Genomic DNA, 20,635 nt, shown 5'->3' with positions numbered 1-20,635 from the left:
AATTCTACAAGCTCAATGAATTTAGGCTTATTTGTATGAGCTTATCAAAAGTGTTACACATGTCCAAAAAGCAGTATAAAAGTTCTGTTTCAAACACACACACTCACATTCCACCATAATCTTCGCTCTAATGTGTGGTTTGCTGAAGCCCGAACCAACAGAACCCAGACAAGTTCACACTGTAATAATACAAAATTCCTTCCATCCTATTTACGTTTGCACCCGGCGGTCGCTCCTAGGATCGACTCGTGGACAAATATTTGCCAAGAATTAAGATCTAAAAGACCCAATCTTCAGCGAACACCGAGTCTGCATCTTTTCGGCAAAGGTGCAGCCCAAAGCGCAATCCCCAATAATAAGCTTTTACTAGACGGAAAATTTCCACCCCAGCTACTCCGAAAAAGCTTCCCTTTCACTGGAAAGTTGTTTACATCAAAAGGCAAATACATCTCCCCAAAAAGAGAAAATGTATCTCCTAGACCGGAAGCTTCGGAGACAACCGACGCTAATATCTTAATCATAATCTGGTTGGGAAATAAATTGACGCAACAACTCCAAGTTTTCCACACCGAGATGATGAGAGGATGTGGCGTTGTTGCACCCAGGGCTTGGTGAAAAATTTTTGCGCATGAATTTTCCTTCTCTGGTGAACGTCAAAGAACGGCGGCAACTTCGAAGAAAGAAGGATCCGAAGCATAAGCCCCCGCCCAGGCAGACATGTGTACTTAATTACCGGGGATCGGAAAGAAGCAAAAGTGTAGCACCGAAGCGCCGAATGAGGCGTAATTTAATATTCTCATTTTTGTTGTCGTTATTTTACTAATTTTTATCATTTTTACATTCCAGCCGGAGGAATGTTTTCTTTCGACGTCAGAAAACGGCTGGATAACAACAACAGGTATATATGAAGTCTAGCTTGTCTCTGTTTTCATGGGTTTTGAGGTGGCTGCTCGCTGAATTGTGAACGAAAATTTAATTAAAAGCGCTTCATCAAGATGAAACAACATTCCAAGCCGTCACTTTGGTTTTGGGCGGTTCTGGGAGGACACGTGAATACTTATATTTTGTTAATTGTTTGCAAGAATTTACTAAATTGAAAAGTTGCGTTAATAGGTTATTGTACTGAAGCTAAAGCAAAACTAAAGCAAAACTAAGGCAAAGCTAAAGCAAAGCTAAAGCAAAGCTAAAGCAAAGCTAAAGCAAAGCTAAAGCAAAGCTAAAGCAAAGCTAAAGCAAAGCTAAAGCAAAGCTAAAGCAAAGCTAAAGCAAAGCTAAAGCAAAGCTAAAGCAAAGCTAAAGCAAAGCTAAAGCAAAGCTAAAGCAAAGCTAAAGCAAAGCTAAAGCAAAGCTAAAGCAAAGCTAAAGCCAAAGCTAAAGCAAAGCTAAAGCAAAGCTAAAGCAAAGCTAAAGCAAAGCTAAAGCAAGCTAAAGCAAAGCTAAGCAAAGTAAAGCAAAGCTAAAGCAAAGCTAAAGCAAAGCTAAGCAAAGCTAAGCAAAGCTAAAGCAAAGCTAAAGCAAAGCTAAGCAAAGCTAAAGCAAAGCTAAAGCAAAGCTAAAGCAAAGCTAAAGCAAAGCTAAAGCAAAGCTAAAGCAAGCTAAAGCAAAGCCTAAAGCAAAGCTAAAGCAAAGCTAAAGCAAGCTAAAGCAAAGCTAAAGCAAAGCTAAAGCAAAGCTAAAGCAAAGCTAAAGCAAAGCTAAAGCAAAGCTAAAGCAAAGCTAAAGCAAAGCTAAAGCAAAGCTAAAGCAAAGCTAAAGCAAAGCTAAAGCAAAGCTAAAGCAAAGCTAAAGCAAACAAGCAAAGCTAAAGCAAAGCTAAAGCCAAAGCTAAGCAAAGCTAAAGCAAAGCTAAAGCAAAGCTAAAGCAAAGCTAAAGCAAAGCTAAAGCAAAGCTAAAGCAAAGCTAAAGCAAAGCTAAAGCAAAGCTAAAGCAAAGCTAAAGCAAAGCTAAAGCAAAGCTAAAGCAAAGCTAAAGCAAAGCTAAAGCAAAGCTAAAGCAAGCTAAAGCAAAGCTAAAGCAAAGCTAAAGCAAAGCTAAAGCAAAGCTAAAGCAAAGCTAAAGCAAAGCTAAAGCAAAGCTAAAGCAAAGCTAAAGCAAAGCTAAAGCAAAGCTAAAGCAAAGCTAAAGCAAAGCTAAAGCAAAGCTAAAGCAAAGCTAAAGCAAAGCTAAAGCAAAGCTAAAGCAAAGCTAAAGCAAAGCTAAAGCAAAGCTAAAGCAAAGCTAAAGCAAAGCTAAAGCAAAGCTAAAGCAAAGCTAAAGCAAGCTAAGCAAAGCTAAAGCAAAGCTAAAGCAAAGCTAAAGCAAAGCTAAAGCAAAGCTAAAGCAAAGCTAAAGCAAAGCTAAAGCAAAGCTAAAGCAAAGCTAAAGCAAAGCTAAAGCAAAGCTAAGCAAAGCTAAAGCAAAGCTAAGCAAAGCTAAAGCAAAGCTAAAGCCAAAGCTAAAGCAAGCTAATGCAAAGCTACAGCAAAGCCAACAAAGCTTTAGCTAGCTGAAGTTAAAGAAATTTTGCACTTTCATCACTAACGATACAATCAATCCTGAAAACTTATTTTGCACTTGACCATAATTGTTTTTGATTGTCACTCGACCGTACATATAATCCAACAGCGAATGATTACTGTGTTGACTAGCGCCAAATTATTTTTTAAACAACCTGCAACCAACCGCAGGCAGCAAATCCACTCCCACCAACAGCCTTTTGGCTTTGAGACCCCCCTCCAACGCCACCCACCGCCCGTTCTTGAAGGGACCAACTTGTCATCCACCAACCACCCAATGGACATCCGGTGTTGCGCTGGATGCGGTGAGTTGCCCATTGTTTCCGCTTGTTTAACTTGGAAACCAAATGAGGCGGAACTAAATCCCGGAGTGAGCGGCGGCGACGTTGACGACGGGCTGGTGGTGGTGTACCCTAGGGATGCGTCCAACCAACAACGCTAACAAACCTTTGCAAGCGGGGCAGGACAGGTTTACCGCATATTGTTGTTAATTACAACAGCAATGTTCTGCGCGAGGCGAGCACTCGATGCTGCTGCTGATGGACTTGGACCTACATTGTACTTGCACTTCCAACATGTGTGGGTGGTGTGTATAATGTAGCTATATCCTTTGGATCGGAAACGGAGCTCAAGCTTGAGAAGTTGGTCATGTGGAAAGCCGCAAAAGGACGCGCGCTCTCCGGATCGATGAATCGCGCGCACCAATCGACCGAGGTGGAATCCTGTTGTTTCCGCTTGGACAACGGGTGACCGATGCACAGTGGAGTTGCTAGAACAAATTTATGCTCATAACTTCATTGATCCCACTAAATTTTTTGGATAGCTATGTGTCAGTTGGCTACAAAGGTGGCTAGAGTCGGTTAAGACCGAATGAATCGTAGAAGGGTTTATAGAAGAGGAAAAACACGTAGGGCTATCAACGTATTGAATTGAGAAATATCCTGAAGAGCACTCATCAAATAAAATTCTTCCGAATTGTTTAGCAAATTATTCCATGAGCGTCGTTTTTCATTAAAGCCAGCCATGACAAAAAAAATAATTTCTTGCGAGTCAACATCCGCAGGTCAGTTTGAAGCAAATACTTGCTGTCCAGTGCATTGAAAAGGCAAATAAGCAGCTATGAAAGTAAATTAACCGAGCTGTGTTTGAGCATGAGCATGAGCATGATTGACCGCCCGCAGTTGCTACTCCGTTATTGCAAGAACAGCTGTACTCACACAGGGAACCAACAGATGCTACTCAGGATCACTCTTACTCTTCAATGTGTAAGTACTGGTGCTCTCATTATTATAACAAATAATACCGGTGCCGGCTGCGTCCGAATGCAGGTAAATTTGGGCATGGGAGGGAAATGTTGACGTGTTACTTGCTTTATGGAAGCCGAGGAGTCCTCTGCACTTCCACAAGAAAACACTGGGAGTTTGGATATGGGAAAGGATTCGTTTTGGTAAACGATAAAGATATATGTTTTTAAATGAATACGTGAACATATACATGAATGACCGATACCGATAGTGCGGTTACTATGCGAACATGCAAACACTACTGACGCGTCGATTTTTTTTTCACTCGCACACTTTGTTTTCGTTTTTTTTTCTTCCGAAAAACGCGAATTGGACACAATTGATCCGGATTCCACCGCTCGCCCTCAAAGGAGCATGCAACAGATTCAACGAAACAAACACTACTGACGCGTCGATTTTTTCACTCGGACACTTTGTTTTCGTTTTTTTCTTCCGAAAAACGCGAACCGGACACAATTGATCCGGATTCCACCGCTCGCCCTCAAAGTAGGGTGTCCATTCAAAATCAGTTTTTCAATTCCCGGATTTTTCCCGGATGCCCAAAAAATTAAAAATGAATGACAAAATGATGACTTGATGTTTCTGTTTTTTTTTATTCAAAATGGTGAAATTCGGAGGACTTTATTTTTATTTAATTTATAAAATAATTTGAGCTTAAAACGATTTGAATTTCAAAAAAGTTTTGAAAAAAAATATATACAAATTTTTTGTTTGAAATATCTAAAAAAAAGATCTTGGAATTATATGAAGAACTTTTTGTTCTGTGTTTTTTAATTTACAACATATTTTCACAAAACCCCATAGTTGAATACACGCTCAAAAAAGAATTCTGAAAAACGTGAACTGTCAAAAATACACCATGAACTACCACAAATGGTCACATAAACATGATCTAGTTCACGGTGTATTTTTGTTGTTGACGAGTTCACGTCTGCTGTTCACGGATACGAGAACGGATTTTTTTCTGTGTAGCCAACCCGTAGCTTCTAAGAATGCCTTCGGAATTATGTGTTAGTTATGGCTGGCTCCTGGAGAAAATCTTCTTGTGAAACTAGGCTTACCAGATGGTATCCCTTGGGAGGACATGTCCTCCTTTTTGATCACATGCCTCCCGTCCTCCCTTAGACTGAAAAAGTCCTCCTTTTTCAAAGTGAGCAAATATAATATTTGATAGCCATTCACATCTTTTCCTTTTGTATTTGTTCAATTTTTTATAATATTGCTGTCTTGAATAAACTTTGTTGCAATTTTAAAAAGTTTGGGTCAAACAATAGTTTTCAAGTTTTTAAACTCTTCTATTATTCAAATCGCTGTTGTTTTAATTAAAAAGCGAGATGTTTTCAGTTTTTTTATTTTGTTTCTATTTTTTTTAAGATTACACTACTTTTGTATTGTTTTTGGAGTATTGTTGATATGCTTATACTTTATAACTTAGAACTCAAGCACACTTAATATGGTTACCCTTAATGTATCGTTATCCTGAATGTTAAAACCCCGAGAGTATTCTTATCCTGAATTTCTGTAAAAAAAAAATATGGCTAGTGAATTATTTGGGGTTAAAGTCAATTCCGGAATCAGTTGGGTGCGATAATAACTGATTTTATACGGGTTGCTAGCATTTGAGATATTGCAGAAGAATCAATGGCATCTGCGTCAGTTTACTAAACAGAAGGCCATGATTTCAATCCAATGACCATATTTTACAGAAAAAAAAATTTATAAAACATGTTGCAAGGACGTTGTAGGAGATATACGTGCTTATTTATAAGTTAAGATAATATATTTTAAAGCATTGTGCAATAATATTGAGTACAATGACGAATAGATCATTTCTTCAGTTAGTTTATAATAAAACGTTATTTATCTGAACAAAAAATATTAAAACAAATTTTATATACATGTAATTCCAAGCTAAGACAATTAGCGAAAAATCTTCAAATTCTCGAATAATGTGTTCGACAACACTGCATCGATAGAGAGCGAAACAGATCTTGAAGAGAGCGAGCTTTCATACGTGCGCTCGCCTGACGGTTGATGCGGAAGCGAAGCGATGAATCACGAACATGACGACGGAGAGGGTAAACGAACAAGCGAAAAAGCATTGAAAATGTATGGAGTTTGAAGAAATGATCTATTCGTCATTGTACTCAATATTATTGCACAATGCTAGAAAATATATTATCTTAACTTATAAATAAGCACGTATATCTCCTACAGACGTAGCCAGAGCATTTCTCAATTTTGTAAAAAAAAAATCAATGTCCTCCTTTTTCAAAGCCAATCACACTAAATGTCCTCCTTTCTTAAATTTTCATCTGGTAAGCCTATGTGAAACTCATGTTAGATCCAAGGATATATCTTTTTAACAGAAACGATATATCGCCGAAAAGCTTTTCACAATTCATAGCTGTATACAATTTACGACATAGATTCGAAAAAGCATCTTCCAAACAATATATCAATCATTTCGCCAAGAATCTCGTCAAGAACTCAACAAAAATCTGCATACGATACCTTGCTATTTGTGTATCCATTGAAGATCTTCCAAATTTGTCGAGAATGATTGAAAAAAATCACTGTAAATCTGCATAAATCAATACAAAATCTTGTCAGGAGCCTCATAACAACTCTGTCATAGATCAAGGACTATTTGAACTAGTACTGCAGACAAGGCTTTATCAAAAATCAGTCCGTCAAAGTGAGTTCAAAATAAATTTGCACAAAATTTCTTGGATGAATATGACATTGGTTTTGGCTCAGCCTTTCGCCAACCACTATAATTCTACTAAGAATCTAAAAAAATCAGGTATAAATATTTTTTATTTTTTAATCATATAAGGAATTTACCTGTTATCTAGTTTAATGAGCTCTCATAGAACTTTCAGGACTGGCCTATTATTGCCTCGATTCCTGTGGAAATTCCTGCAAGCATCTTATCAAAAAAATGTCATGAATCTAAATGGAAATCTATCAAGCATCTCAACAAAAACATTTCCAGTATTCCTTAACCCGTTTACCGGCAGCTGCTTTTTTCACCGCAATTAAAATATTCAAACCTCGATAATTTTTTGTTTCTCGATATTTTTGCACCATTTTTTACAAGTTCTCAAAAAAACTCTTCTAGTCTTGGAATCTGTGTCGATAATTATCATTGGTCAACTGGATCCTGAGATTTTCCGAAATTCTTTGAGGGACCGACGCGTAGCCATGACCCACGTAAATATCTCAGGCTACAGAATTTTTATCGTATTAGGATATTCACTCTTCGGAACAATACATTAATGAGAGTATGATGTGAAAAAGTGAAGCAATTTGGTGCAGCCGTCTTTGAGTAATGGGCATTTATGAGTCTGATACCACACTGGCCAAATAAAGATCTTGAAAACTTCAAAATACATTATATCGTTATTTTCAGATATCTCCTAGAATACTTTTTTTTTAAAGTAGCTTCTTATCACCTAGCTTTGTATAGCCTACATTTTATTTATATTTTTTTGATAAATTGACGTAAAAACAAAATTACCGCCAAAGACATTTCATATGGAGAATGTCAGTCTCCCAAGGAACATCGCAATATCTTTAAAACCGGATCACCAATGACGGATATCGACATGGATTCTTAAATTAGAATAGTTTTTAGAGAACTTGTGAAGAAATGGTGCAGAAATATCGAGAAACAAAGAAGTTATTGAGGTTTGAATATTTTTATTGTGGTAAAAAATAAAGCAGCCGGTGGAGGGGTTAAGTACCCTTCTAAGAATGTTGATGTTGTATAAAATCTCCTTTGAGTTTGTTAAATATCATTCCCAATAAAGCTACAAAGCATTTCACAAGAAATCGGTAATAATTGTTAGAATAATTCCCTAGGGAAGCAACGGTTTTTACAGGATTTTGATAAAACAAATAACTAAATACGAGTTGACAGGCAGTTTTCTAGTTTCGCCTATAGGCTTGAAATTGAAATAAACCGGTATTCTTATGTTTGAAATACATATTTTCCCGGTATGTTGCTCAAATTCCAGGATATTTCCCGTATTTTTCCCGGCCTTTTGTGATTCCCGGGTTTTTCCCGCTATTCCCGGATAACCCGGATGAATGGACACCCTGCCTCAAAGGAGCATGCAACAGATTCAACGGAACAAACACTACTCAGTATATTAACCGAGCTGTGTTTAAACAGAAATACCTAAAGTTTCAAAAACTTTGGTTTCAAATGACGAAAAAGTTGATGTTTTATACGCCTATGAATGCTATGAATCACTTTTCAGTTGGATCCAGGTTTTAGAGTAAAGTGGGGCAAAAGTTCGAGTGGGGTAAGAGTTTCTTTTTAAAGTTTCTAGCTCAATTCAAAAAAAATCTTATAAATGTCATGTTGGTTCGAATGCTATCGAAGTAAGACACTTTCAATCCAAATATCATAAAAATCGATTGAGATTTGGAAAATTTATGGCTATTTGTTGTTTTTCGACGTGAAGATTGTAATTTTTGGTCAAACTTTCGTTGCATGGAACCAATTGAAGATAAAATCTTTTTCAATATTTTATGTAAGGGCGTTTCAAGGCCTATCATAAGGTTGCTTTGAGGTGTATTAGTTTTGCATAGATGCTTTTTGGCCCATATTGGGGCAAAAGTTCGAATCAGCGGGGCAAAAGTTCGACCCATGTATAAAATTACGGAAAAATTTGCAAATTGCCCAAAATCCACATATTATCTTCAAATTCAGTAAAATTTGTCTGATCGTGTGAAAATTGTCACCAAAATTTTACATTTCCACATAGTTTTGTGAAAAACTGCTATTTTTGAGTATATTACAATTAACCCGGTTTTGGGCAATTTTTTGATGAAAATTTAGTGTGTATTTTTCGTCAAACTTAAGTTTACGGCTGGTGTAAAGTATGCCTATCATAAAAATATCGATATTTTGTGTTTTAGCCAGCGAACTTTTGCCCCACACTAGATTCTAACTCTTGCCCCACCGGTGGGGCAAAAGTTCGAATAAGACAATTAATTTTGAAACTATTATAACTAAAAATGGGGTGAATATTTTGACACAAGTTTGTTCAGCAAAATTATAGCCAATATGTTGACGGTTCACTGTATGGTATTTGTTTTGTTTTAACTGCTATTGTTTTCCTGGAAACTTTGATTATACCACTAAGGTCGAACTTTTGCCCCACCTTACTTTACTGTAGTTTCGAAAAGCATAAGTAGGTCCTCATTGCATAACTTTGGCCATGATTGACCCAAATTACTCCTGCCTGCGATGTTCTGATCAATTCGCGCTTAAATCAGTTCACCGAGCACATTTTTTGGGAACGCCACATTTTACGGTTCACTGATGAAGGCCAATCGAACATGATTTTCCGCGCATTTCCGCACAAATTAAATTTTCACCTTCAGTGGTGGATTTTCCGTTTAGCAAACAAAAAATGCAGCCAAATTGCTCTCGCCGATCGTAAAAAAAAGAAACCCACCACCAAAATAGAAGGCGCAAAACAAGAAAATGGAAATGAAATAACACTTCCATGGAGCCGGCGCATAACCTTGGCACCGAAAAAACACAAAAGTGCATTAAAATTACCTTTTCTCAGCCAGTCAGTCGAGTTGCTTTGCAATGACTCAGAAACTGCGTAATGGCGCGGGAAAAAAAACTTTGACTCCAGCAGTGGAACTTTGTTGGTGATGGTTCCGAATGCTGTGTCTGCTTGTTTGCTGGAAACGACGCGTGAACAAAAAAATGAACAATTATTCACCAAAACAATTGAACGCCCATTTTCCCCGGGCCAGCTTCAAGACGGCGGAAAGGGAAACCAAACTACTGAAAACTTGCCACTTGCAATTATGATCTGTTGGAAAATTTGCACCAGAACATAATTGAGCGCGTGAATGCGTGAACCGTTCAGGTGATTTGATAATAGTCGGTGCGGTGTGAGAAAAATCCTACCTTTTTGATGAATATCAATTGGAAAATTGCAGGTCTTAATATGCGTGTTTCGCAGAATGACAACTGTATGCTTTTAATTGATAATTTCAGATGTCGGCAATTATAATCATTTGATTGGGCGTTTGTTTTATTTCAGTTTGGCAAAGCATAACATGGACTGACTATACATGTCGATAGTTGCCAGCTACTCCGTGATTGATCGGAACTTTCTTACCAGTTGCACTTCGATCCAAATGAATAAGGGATGAGACTTTCTGCTTACTCTAGAAGTGCACATTTTACAGTCAGTTGGGATAGGGAAGCAATGTCAGTGTGTAATTTATTTATTTATTTATTTAGGAGAAGGGAAAAAAAGCCTGTTTGAGTAGAGCTATCATTTTAGCTCTCTCTCAAATGGGCGCAAAACCTTCTCATCTTTTCTCATCAACAGAATAATACAATCCAAATGATGAATGATTGTAGATGCAGAGGTAATGTAATGATTGAAGATGCAGAGGTATTCTCGGTCTTTAATAACAATGGATGTTGAACTAACATTCCTTCCCTTCTCCGATGACTGTGAGGACGTGGCCGGCGCCGTTATTGACTTTATAATATTTGAAATTCTTGAAATTATACACTGAAGATGGTAAGCTACTCTATCTGCTGGTTCCTCGTGTAATTTCGATTGTTCTGGTTAATCATGCTCATGCTCATTACGACTAACATTCCTTTTTATTTTCGAACACAACAATGTTCAGTTAACGAATGGCAGAAATTTTGCATTTAATATCTCTATAAATTCATGTATAATCCAGAATTACTCTAGAGATTATTTTAAAAACTCTACTTATTTTTTTCAATTGCTTCGAATTTTTTAGAATACATCCCAGAAATTACCCCATTTCGTTTACTTAGAATATCCTCAGTAATTATTCATGATAAATATATAACAAAAGAGTACAGAATTCCTTTTTTTAACTTACAGGTATTACTATATGAGAAGCTAGAATAAATATTACTTTTATGATAACTCTTTAGAAACAAACTTTGGTAAATCTTATAGAATTCTACGATTGTTGTTTGAGAGAGACTTTAACCCGAAAGGACATTCGTCCCTTATTGCCGGGTTTTAAGGTTGGTCCAGTAATCCGGTAGCAGTCAGGAATCCAAGAAGATTCCTTTCCTTTGATATTGATACCACCTCATACAGGGTGCCGCCCAAGTTATAAACCAAGGGTTCATTACTGTAAACTAGGCAATCAATTAATATATGACGAACAGTTAGAAGGGAATTACAAAAAATTGCAGATTGGAGGGTCAACTTCATCAAGGCGGTATTCATGAGTAAGACGGGTAAGAATTCTACGGTAAGTTCGAAATAAGATTTCATTATGTAAGGACTGTTTATTTTATAAATTGGACACCTTGTTCATGCTATATCTTTTTCATTTAATAATGCAATCGTAATCGGTTTTCTGTGCATCGTTCAACGATGTTATGAAAAAATAAGATCGAACAAAATGCTTCTGCTTGAAAAACTAACTAGATGTTTCCTAAAAAAGCTGATCTTCAAAGTCGAGAACGATTTTTCGTATAACAAAATCCTCGTTTTCATGAACAATTTAGGTATTTATTACTATTTCATTGAAGGTAGAGCTCTAGGTTTAGATTACTAAAACTATATTTATATAAAAGAGAGCATAATCGTCAGTTTGAATCGCATTCCAAGGTATAAATACTACTCTTTATGGTCGTTTCATTGAGATCATAAAAGCTCGTACATGTTTTAAAAATCTCATACTTTTTCAAACATTTACTCATATTTACTGGTCTTCAGTAATTTGTAAACGTTTTTTCGCAAAATATTTCGATCGGTAATCTCAGAATAATATATTATGTATATAATTCAAAGACAATAAATTCGATTTCAGCACAGCAGTGTTGCTATTTTTGATAATTTTATTTGTGCTTCAAATCCAACGAGACGTAGGGTTATTAGTACTTCCGTTAAGACGTACATTAAACGTACATTACAAATTCTACTCATTTTAATTCCTTTAAATTTAAAATATTTTTCTCTAGAAAAATCGATAAAAATTGTTTACATGATATCTGGAAACTGTAGCTCCAAAATAACCTTATTTGTAAGGAGGCTTTTCATTGATAATGCTTTTGAAGAGCAAGCCGTGTTTAATAAATATATATATATTGTCGAATTTTCCATCCAATTCCTTATAATCATTGATTTTCATAACCATCCAAAATCGTTCATCCAAAGCGTTGTTTCTTATTCGTTGTGAATTTCAGCTATATTGGTGGCGAGGTACAGAAAACCAATTGTGATTTCATTGATAAATTAAAAATATATAGCATTCACAAGGTGTCCACTTTATAAAAATTCTTCTCAATTTACCCTCGGAATATCTGCGAAATGGCCTAAGGACATTTTCCGAGTACAGTGGATCCACAATTAAGAATCGTCCTCAATTTATTAATCAGCTTTAAATGACAAAATAACAACAAAAATCAACACGAAACATCACGTAAACAATTTTACTCAAAATAAATTATAAGCGAAAATGTTTCCGTGATGTTTTGTGCTATTTTTTACTGTTATTTTGTCCTTTAAAGGCAGCTGATTCATAAATTGTGGGTGATTCTTAATTGTGGATTCACTGTATTTGAAATAAATCCTTAGAGCAGTGTCTGGAAGCAGTTTTGGAGAAATTCTTGAAATAAATCAAGAATCAATTTTCAGACAAATTATTAGAGACATTTTAGAGTAAGCACGCGAAAAACAATCCAGAAGAACGGAGAAATATTTTTTGACAGAGAGTGATTCATTCGGAATTTAAAAAAGAACAATGAAAGTCTTTTTTTTTTGCGCAACATTTGTTGGAATCCGAGTTTTCATTAATTTTATGGATGAATCCTTTGAAGATTTTCTTAAATAAAATTCTGTCATGACTTATAATTATATTTGAATGATATCTTCGTAAAACAGTTTAAATTATTAACTAAAGTGAGCTTGGAGTGATTCTGTTTCGTATCATGAAAACATTATGGAAGTATTTCTTAGGATTTTTTTCTCGTGAGTCTTAGAGATATGCTTTCAACAGTTTTTGATTGATTTTTTTTATTGTGTTTCTAGAAGGCAATTGTCGAATATCAAAAGATTTCCCAAGGAGTTTCCAGATAATAAAGAAACCCTTCACCTAGAATATCTATGATCTAGGAGAAGTTTCTAATCTGGGTGTGGTCTCTTGAAAATTAATTTCTAGAAAAAAGAAAACTAAAGTTTTGTACTTACATCTATTAAAATTTCATGAATACTTGGAAAAGTTTTTTAAAGAACTTCTTATAAATACTGAATGTTTTAAGAATAGAAATTTCGGAGGCCAATTAAAAAAATCAACAGAAACCAAAAATATCCCAAACAGGAACCAAGAACAACATAGAAACTAAACAGGAGTCAGGAGCTAAGACTCTTTCTAAAGATTCCTCAGGGAATCCAACCAGACATTTTTCTGAGCTTATTTCCAAGTTTTTTTTTTTTTAAATTTTATTTTTGTTACATTAGACCAACTATTACTTCTCGTGTAGCGATACAGTGGGAATCCGTTTTTGATAGCAAAGTCGAAATTTTCAGTTGCCAAAAACGGAACGGTGCCAAATCGGAACCTATTTTTTAATCTTAAAAAGTTCAAACCCGAAATTCAGAATTAACGATCGTTTTTATGAATGATCAATATCTTAAAAGTAATCAAAATAAAGGGTAATAATATTCAGCAAAATTGTTCTGTAGATTAAAGGGTAATATCAGCCACTAGGCGGCGCTAGTGGGCATCGAAATTTTGTTTTTCTGATATCCCAGGATCCTGACTACTTTAGGAAGATGGCGTCTTCGACAAAGTTGTTCAGTTATCATTAGAAAAGCCATGAGATTCGAAATTTTGCTACTAGGCGGCGCTAGTGAGCATGAAATTTTTGTTTTGCGGTTATGTCAGGATCCTAACAACTTAGGAAGATGGCGGCTTCGACAAAGTTGTTCAGTAGTTTAATGATTATCATTAGAAAAGCCATGAAATTCGAAATTTTGCCACTAGGCGGCGCTAGTGGACATGAAACATTTGTTTTGTGATTATCTCAGGATCCTAACTACTTAGGAAGATGGCGTCTTCGACAAAGATATCCAGTAGCTTAAGCGCTATCATTTGAATAGCCATGAGATTCAAAATTTTGTCACTAGGCTGCGCTAGTGAGTTTGAAGTTTTTGTTTTGAGGTTATGTCAGGATCCTGGCTACTTAGAACGATGGCGTCTTCGGCAAATTTGTTCAGTAGCTCAAGCGCTACCATTATATAAAAACATTAAATTCGAAATATTGCCAAATCAAAAGTTTCATGCTTACTAGCACTGTCTGATAACAAAATCTCGAAGCAAGTTCCATATTTACTAGCGCTGCATGTTGGCAAAATCTTGAACCTCTTGAATTGAATAACGATAGTCAATGAGCTACTGAACAACTTTGCCGAATACGCCATATTTCTAAGTGGTCAGGATATTGAGATATTGGCTAAACAAAAGTTTATTCTTCTTAAACAGTGTTGCCAGCCACATTAACATTTGTGTTTCGGCCGACTGTATAGCATGCAACGCTCCCTTCAACTTTGGTGAACATTCAGTATAGTTATCTTTAAAATCTTTTGGTATTTGCATATAACACCCCCATACAATTGGCTCTTTTGATAACAATCGAGCAGTGTTGCCATTTATTATCCGAATATGAAATTTTGAATGGCCATTTTGGAAGGTTCTCAATCAATGCTTCAACTTTGCCGAACATCTCGGAATAGTATTCCCATATCTGTATGCTGTATTTTTCAAAAACTTATTTATAACCCTGATTTTTTTTACGATCCCCCGATAACGGTCGTAAAAGAAGGTTGGGATGTATATATTTTCGTGTCGTCCAGTGACAGATTGGCACACATCATATTGGATTATATTTTTAGAACGGAACATTCCACATATATAGACAGCAGATAGATAAGAATTCATATTCAAATGGGAAACTGCAGTGCAACAAATCATGCTCATCAAAGTGCTAAGATTGTCAACTTCTCAGAAAAAAGTCACTATTTTATCAGTTAGGTTTTATGATACTACCTACATATCCAGTTTTGATGAAAATAATTTTCTTGAGTAGGTAATGAAGCGATTGAAACTTCAATAAATATGTATCAACTGTCTTATTCGACAAACATGCTAGAGAGGCGACTAACGTATTATTAATAATTATAAAATAGCCATTGCTTCCTATGTATCTTAAATATAATATGACTTCAAGTTTTTCTTCATTTTTATGTCAGTACAAACACCGATACATACGACTGTTTATCGACCACACAAGAAATAATTTCGACGAACAATCATCAATCCACGCTGGCTGCGTCACCACAGGTCGAGTTCGAATTCGAATCAGCTGGCCGTTGTTGGTTGCGGCGTTTAGCGAACTCGTTTGAACAAGTTTCTAAATCCCCTAACGCCGCACGCGCGGTTCTGAAATTTCATGTGCTCCGATCCGTTCTATACATATAGATATGTGTGTAGAAGGACCACATACACGGACACTTTGTGTTTCCTGTGACAGATTCGTATCCGTGTGATTCGCACGTTGGTATACGCCAGTGGTGCTCAAGCTGGTTCGAACTTTGGCGGACCGAATTCAGTTTTTCATCACGGCTGCGACACCTTGAGCATTATCAGTGAGATCGTAACAGAGTTTGTGGATTTCTGTTGGTATTCTGGATTTGGAAGCGTAGTTTTTAAAATTGTCGACGAAATCTTCAAGATTCCTAGCGCGATCTTAGGTATTTTTGAACATTAACAGCGATACCAAACATAGCTTTTCACGTACTCCTGATGTATCTACCGGGATTTTATAAATTCCAAGCTGAATTCAGAAAGCTTCAAGTTGAGCTCTATGCACGATTCTAAAGATTTCTTTTCATAAGATCTCCAGAGAGATCCCTGCGAAATTTGGGTATTAGTAGTGGGCTCTAAAGATCCTTAGGGGTATCTTGAGAAGTCTCAGCGGTATCCTCAAGTATTAAAAGAAGCATTAGAAAAATTCAAACAGAATTCATGAGGATTATGTGCGGGATTGTAATGAAATCTTGACATTCTTTGAGGATTCCTTATGAGTATCTATAGGAATCAAGAATATGTTAACGGAAACTTAAGGATTCCTATTAACATCCAAATGCAATCTCATTTTATTCTTAGCGATATCTAAGGATTCCAAGCGTGATCCTCGGATTTCTAAAAACTCATAGAAAGTTTTATCGGAAAAATGTGTATTTCTCGGATACCAAGATGAGTTTATGGATACTCTGCGATGTCCTAAAAATTCACGGCAAATACTAGATTTGCAACCATATCCTGAGGATACCTGGCGGAGATTTGAAGATTTCTATCAGAAATCTATTGATTTTTTCCAAAAACTTTATGAATCCTAGCGTAATATTGGAGTTTCGAAACGGGATGCTAACGATTTTCAAGAGAAGCCTTGCATTTTCACTATTATGAGTACATTTTTAAGCAAAATCGATTACTTTACGCAATACTCATGCATAACTATTGACTACTATTATTTATAATTTTCATCAGCTTCTTATACATAATTCAAGCTTAATTTAAATGAAAATGTGTACTTTCTACGAAATTATGCATTTATGGATTTCGATGGCCACATGGCACGCAAGCCACAGATTGAGCACCACTGTGATACGCGCACTCTTAAAATACAGTTTGTATTTGTATGCGGAGCAAATCTAATAACTGAGGGGGAGATACGAGATAGGGGCAATCGCTACGCCGAAGAGAGGTCACATGTAGTAATTGACCAACAATTAACGAGGTGTCGAGTGGAAACTAGATGATGCCGCGTGGAACGGCTGCTTTCTGCGTTCCGTCACGGGCAGTTGTTGTTGTTGATGGTTTGTTATCAGTTCGGAACGGGAAGAGAAAGTTTCGTGCTGATAACAGCGGTGGCGTGTCAAAAGTTAAGTGGGAAGTATCAAAGAGGTGATGTGTGCCCGGCTAGCTCAGTCGGTAGAGCATGAGACTCTTAATCTCAGGGTCGTGGGTTCGAGCCCCACGTTGGGCGAGTAATTTTTTGGAATGATAATGATTGATCTACGTGACATACCACTGATATCAACGAAAATTTTCTAACAAACTGATCGACTTTGATTGTTTAAGGCTACTTTGCCGTCATTGAAATTTGTATGCGTCGTTGATGATTGTTGCTAATTCACCTCACGATTTTGAATCAAGGAAAATCTGTTGGTTTTGCACTGACACAGCTGAAAAAGTATCAGCATACTTTATGCATGTTAGTGCGTACAGTGATAGTTTTTTAGGTCAATATAAACTATCAACACTGAGTTTTATCACTTTGAAATGCAAGCTGAAAAGTCATCATTGTTGCCAAAACGAATGACGGGTTACTTAGCCTTAATGCAATGTTTTCATGACATTAAGGTGATTATAGAACGAAGCCACACCTCAAATTTTCAAGAGCACAAGACTTGAGAATTAAATAGCGCTCCGCGTCGAAAATCTACCCCATAGGTCACCACCAGCAAGCAAGCAATTTGATTGGTTTTCAACGCGAACTGTTGTCAGATACTCTCGTCTTGTGCATTTTAAAATTCAAAGTTTGGCTTCGCTTTATAATCACCTTAAGCACAGTGATGATGATACGCGTTTCAGTTAGCATTTCTTCACAACACAAAATCCTGTACTCGTTCGAATAATTATGCACAATTATTGCACCTTCAAATAAGAACAAGATTGACATGCGTTAGGAGCTGCCATTTAGATATAAGGGGATGTAGCTCAGATGGTAGAGCGCTCGCTTAGCATGTGAGAGGTACGGGGATCGATGCCCCGCATCTCCAGTTATCCTTTTTGACACAATTTGATTCATCCACATCCACAGCTGGTCGCAGCGACAATCATTGCTCTCATTTTACAGACGGCCTTTCCTCATGCTAGGACGTGTGTATCGTCGTCGTTGGCCATTTTTTTTCATCCACTTAACGCCTGACGGTCTCCTTTATTGACTCCCATTTGGCACTGCAATAGAGAAAGTGGGATCGAGTAAATTGTTATAAATTCCAGCACGGAAGCTTCATCAACCTTTGTCGTTTAGTCACATTTTTCAGTTGAACCATATTGGTGTATGTGTCGTCGTAACGACACCTCGCCCTTTAGTGCCATCTGTTGTGCATAGTGAGGATTGTGCGTGTCTGATTCTCATTAGGATTGATCCCTCCCAGTCCCGGTTGGACTGACGAGGTCGTTTTGAAGCCGGTAGCGACCCGTGGTGCCAATGGGAAATGGCTGCGATGTTAATAGTTGGACATTTTTTTATTTTCTAATGGGATTGCTACGGATGGTGATCCGATATAGAGACTGTCCTAACTGAGCAAGAATGAAATGGTTTAATTTAGCCAGGTAGGATGTAGTGAATTGGTGTATGTTGCAGTGGAAACTGGAAGCGCTAAGATGAACAACGCTGCGATAAGCAATTAAATTGCATATGTATTGCAAAAACACCACAAGTAGACTTATGGAATCATTGATGAATAACCGGAAACATACCTGAAAAGAACAGAGAAAGAAAGGAAAATTAGTCAGCTGATAAGATGTTTGAGTCGAAACAAAGTTAGAATTTTCAATACTGTTTTTAGGTTTTTGTTCATGTGTAAAGGTATATCAGAAAGCTTCGCTTTTTGGAAAGGGGGTCATTCATAAATTATTAGGTAAAAATTAGGTAACAAAACACCCTCCGCATTTACCCAATCTATGCACTTTTAAACATTTATTCTACTACTCAATGCCCATCTGTTGTTTGGAACTTCAATGGCACCGAACCGAATTTATTCCATTCGGAAAAAACACGGCACAAAACACAATCTCTCATGCACTCCCCAATAAAGACGTCTCGAGAGTTCTTATATGCAAATTGGATTCATCGAATGCTTGTTGCCATCATCCTCCAAACTCCGCCTGTGGTTCAAATAAATCGAAACATTCTCTACTGGAAGTTCTGCTCCGTCGTCTTCGTCTACCAACAACCCGATAATATGGTAGAACGGAGCTCGGCGCTTGTTTGCCGTCTGATAAGATTACAATAAAACTGTGTCTAGACGACAAAACATGTTCTAAAAAGTGCTGAGATTGTGCATTCGATATACAAGCGGGACTACTTTCCGGGGGAATGTTTGCGAAACAGCAACAATCCTCCCCCGAATCAACTATGCGAGAGGAACGGCACGGCTGTATCGGTTTACGAGTCTTTGTTGTCGAGCTCGATTCTTTGTTCGAAAAATTGCAGTTTCGGATACTTTAATAATCCGTTCGGAATGTGCTCAAATTGCCAAGACCTTTACCCTTTCCGGGTGGGTTCAAGAAAATCAAGTCCCGAACCACCGCCCGGTAATCCAGTCGGTGTATCTAATTTTCGTCTTGATTAAATGCCCTTCGCCCTCAAGGATCCAACCATCTCCACCCCACTGATGCAGTCAGTAATTGAGAATTGCCAGCAGCATGGATAACAGGGCTGGTAGCGACTGCGGACTGCGTGTCTCAATTATAGGAAGTTTTTGGGGACCTTATGTCTGAATGAAGAGACCTGGTACATCATAGAATCGAATAACATATTTCTCTGAAAATATTCGGAAGACATTTTTTGATGATAAATCTTCGAGCTTTTCAGTGGAATACCTTTAACTAAACGAAAACCCGAAATTATTACTATACCATTTAGTTCCACTAGAGTTTGTATCCTTTGACAGATACGCGTATTTCGACCTCAACTGTAAGGCCGTCTTCAGTGTCGTGTACTAGACTCGACTTAGTTCAGGTCGAGATATGCGTATCTGTCAAAGGATACAAACTCCAATGAAATTATATGGCATATTACTAAATTAGGTTTTTCGTTTATATACATTTTTTAAATCATTACTTCAAGAGTTACTACTCGAATTACTGCATGTATTATTTCATGATTCTACTCACGAATTTAATCAGAAATTGATTTAGATATTTGCCCCAACTTTCCTTCAGATATTACTTTCAAATAGGGCTCCAGTAAATCCTCCAGGAAAAACTCCAAAAATACCTTCAAGAATTTCTCTCGAAATATCTCCATTGAGCCTTCTAGAGATCGATCCAAGAGTTATTTCGAAGATTCCTCCAACGATTCGCCCAGGAATTCCTCCAATATAATTTCTACCGTAATCCCTACAGCGATTGCTCCAGGGATTCTACTAGCGGTTTTGCCAGAGAATCCAAGAAGAACTCTTGATCGCAATCATATTTTCTAGACCGATTTTGATAGAGCTCCAGAAATACCTCCAGCAATTCATTCAGGAATTTTGTCAGGAGCTCCCCTAAGGGTTTCCTCCAAGGATTATTCCAGGAATGTTTGCAGGAAAGTTTCTACAGGGATTCCTTCAGCAATTTCACCAGGAGTATCTGAAAAATTTCTGCTAGAAAGGCTCCAATGATGATCCAATGAAAATCTTTACTGGGATTTCTCCAAGGATTCCTCAGGGAACTTTTCCTGGAATTATTGCAGAGATTACTTACAGGACTTCAAAGAGATTCCTCCAAAAATTCTCCAAAATTTCTGCCAGTGACTTTTCTAAGGATTCCCCCGGGAAAACCTCTACAGGGATTTTTGTAGAGATTAAGAGCTTTTTTCAGGTTACACTACAACAATCTCTTCAATGATTACACAAGATTTCTTTTGAAATTACTTAGGTAGTCCTCTCGAGATTCCTCTAGCAATTTTTCTTGAAATCGCTCCAGGGATCACTTAAGGAAGTCTATCA

At 37.1% G+C, this 20,635-nt stretch overlaps 1 protein-coding gene and 1 non-coding gene across 7 annotated transcripts in view; one reads left to right on the top strand and one right to left on the bottom strand.

Moving 5' to 3' along the window:
• LOC5575585 (disintegrin and metalloproteinase domain-containing protein 10) overlaps positions 1 to 20,635 on the bottom strand; it is a 290,899-nt gene that overhangs the window by 159,897 nt on the left and 110,367 nt on the right. The gene's annotated exons all lie outside the window — the stretch shown is intronic.
• Positions 16,824 to 16,896, top strand: Trnak-cuu. The gene has a single exon. It is a non-coding gene; the product is annotated as a tRNA-Lys (tRNA).

Source organism: Aedes aegypti, chromosome 2, assembly GCF_002204515.2.
Source record: "Aedes aegypti strain LVP_AGWG chromosome 2, AaegL5.0 Primary Assembly, whole genome shotgun sequence".
NCBI lineage: Eukaryota > Metazoa > Arthropoda > Insecta > Diptera > Culicidae > Aedes > Aedes aegypti.
Note: the sequence above shows the minus strand (reverse complement) of the source record. Positions and strands in the feature narration are given on the sequence as shown.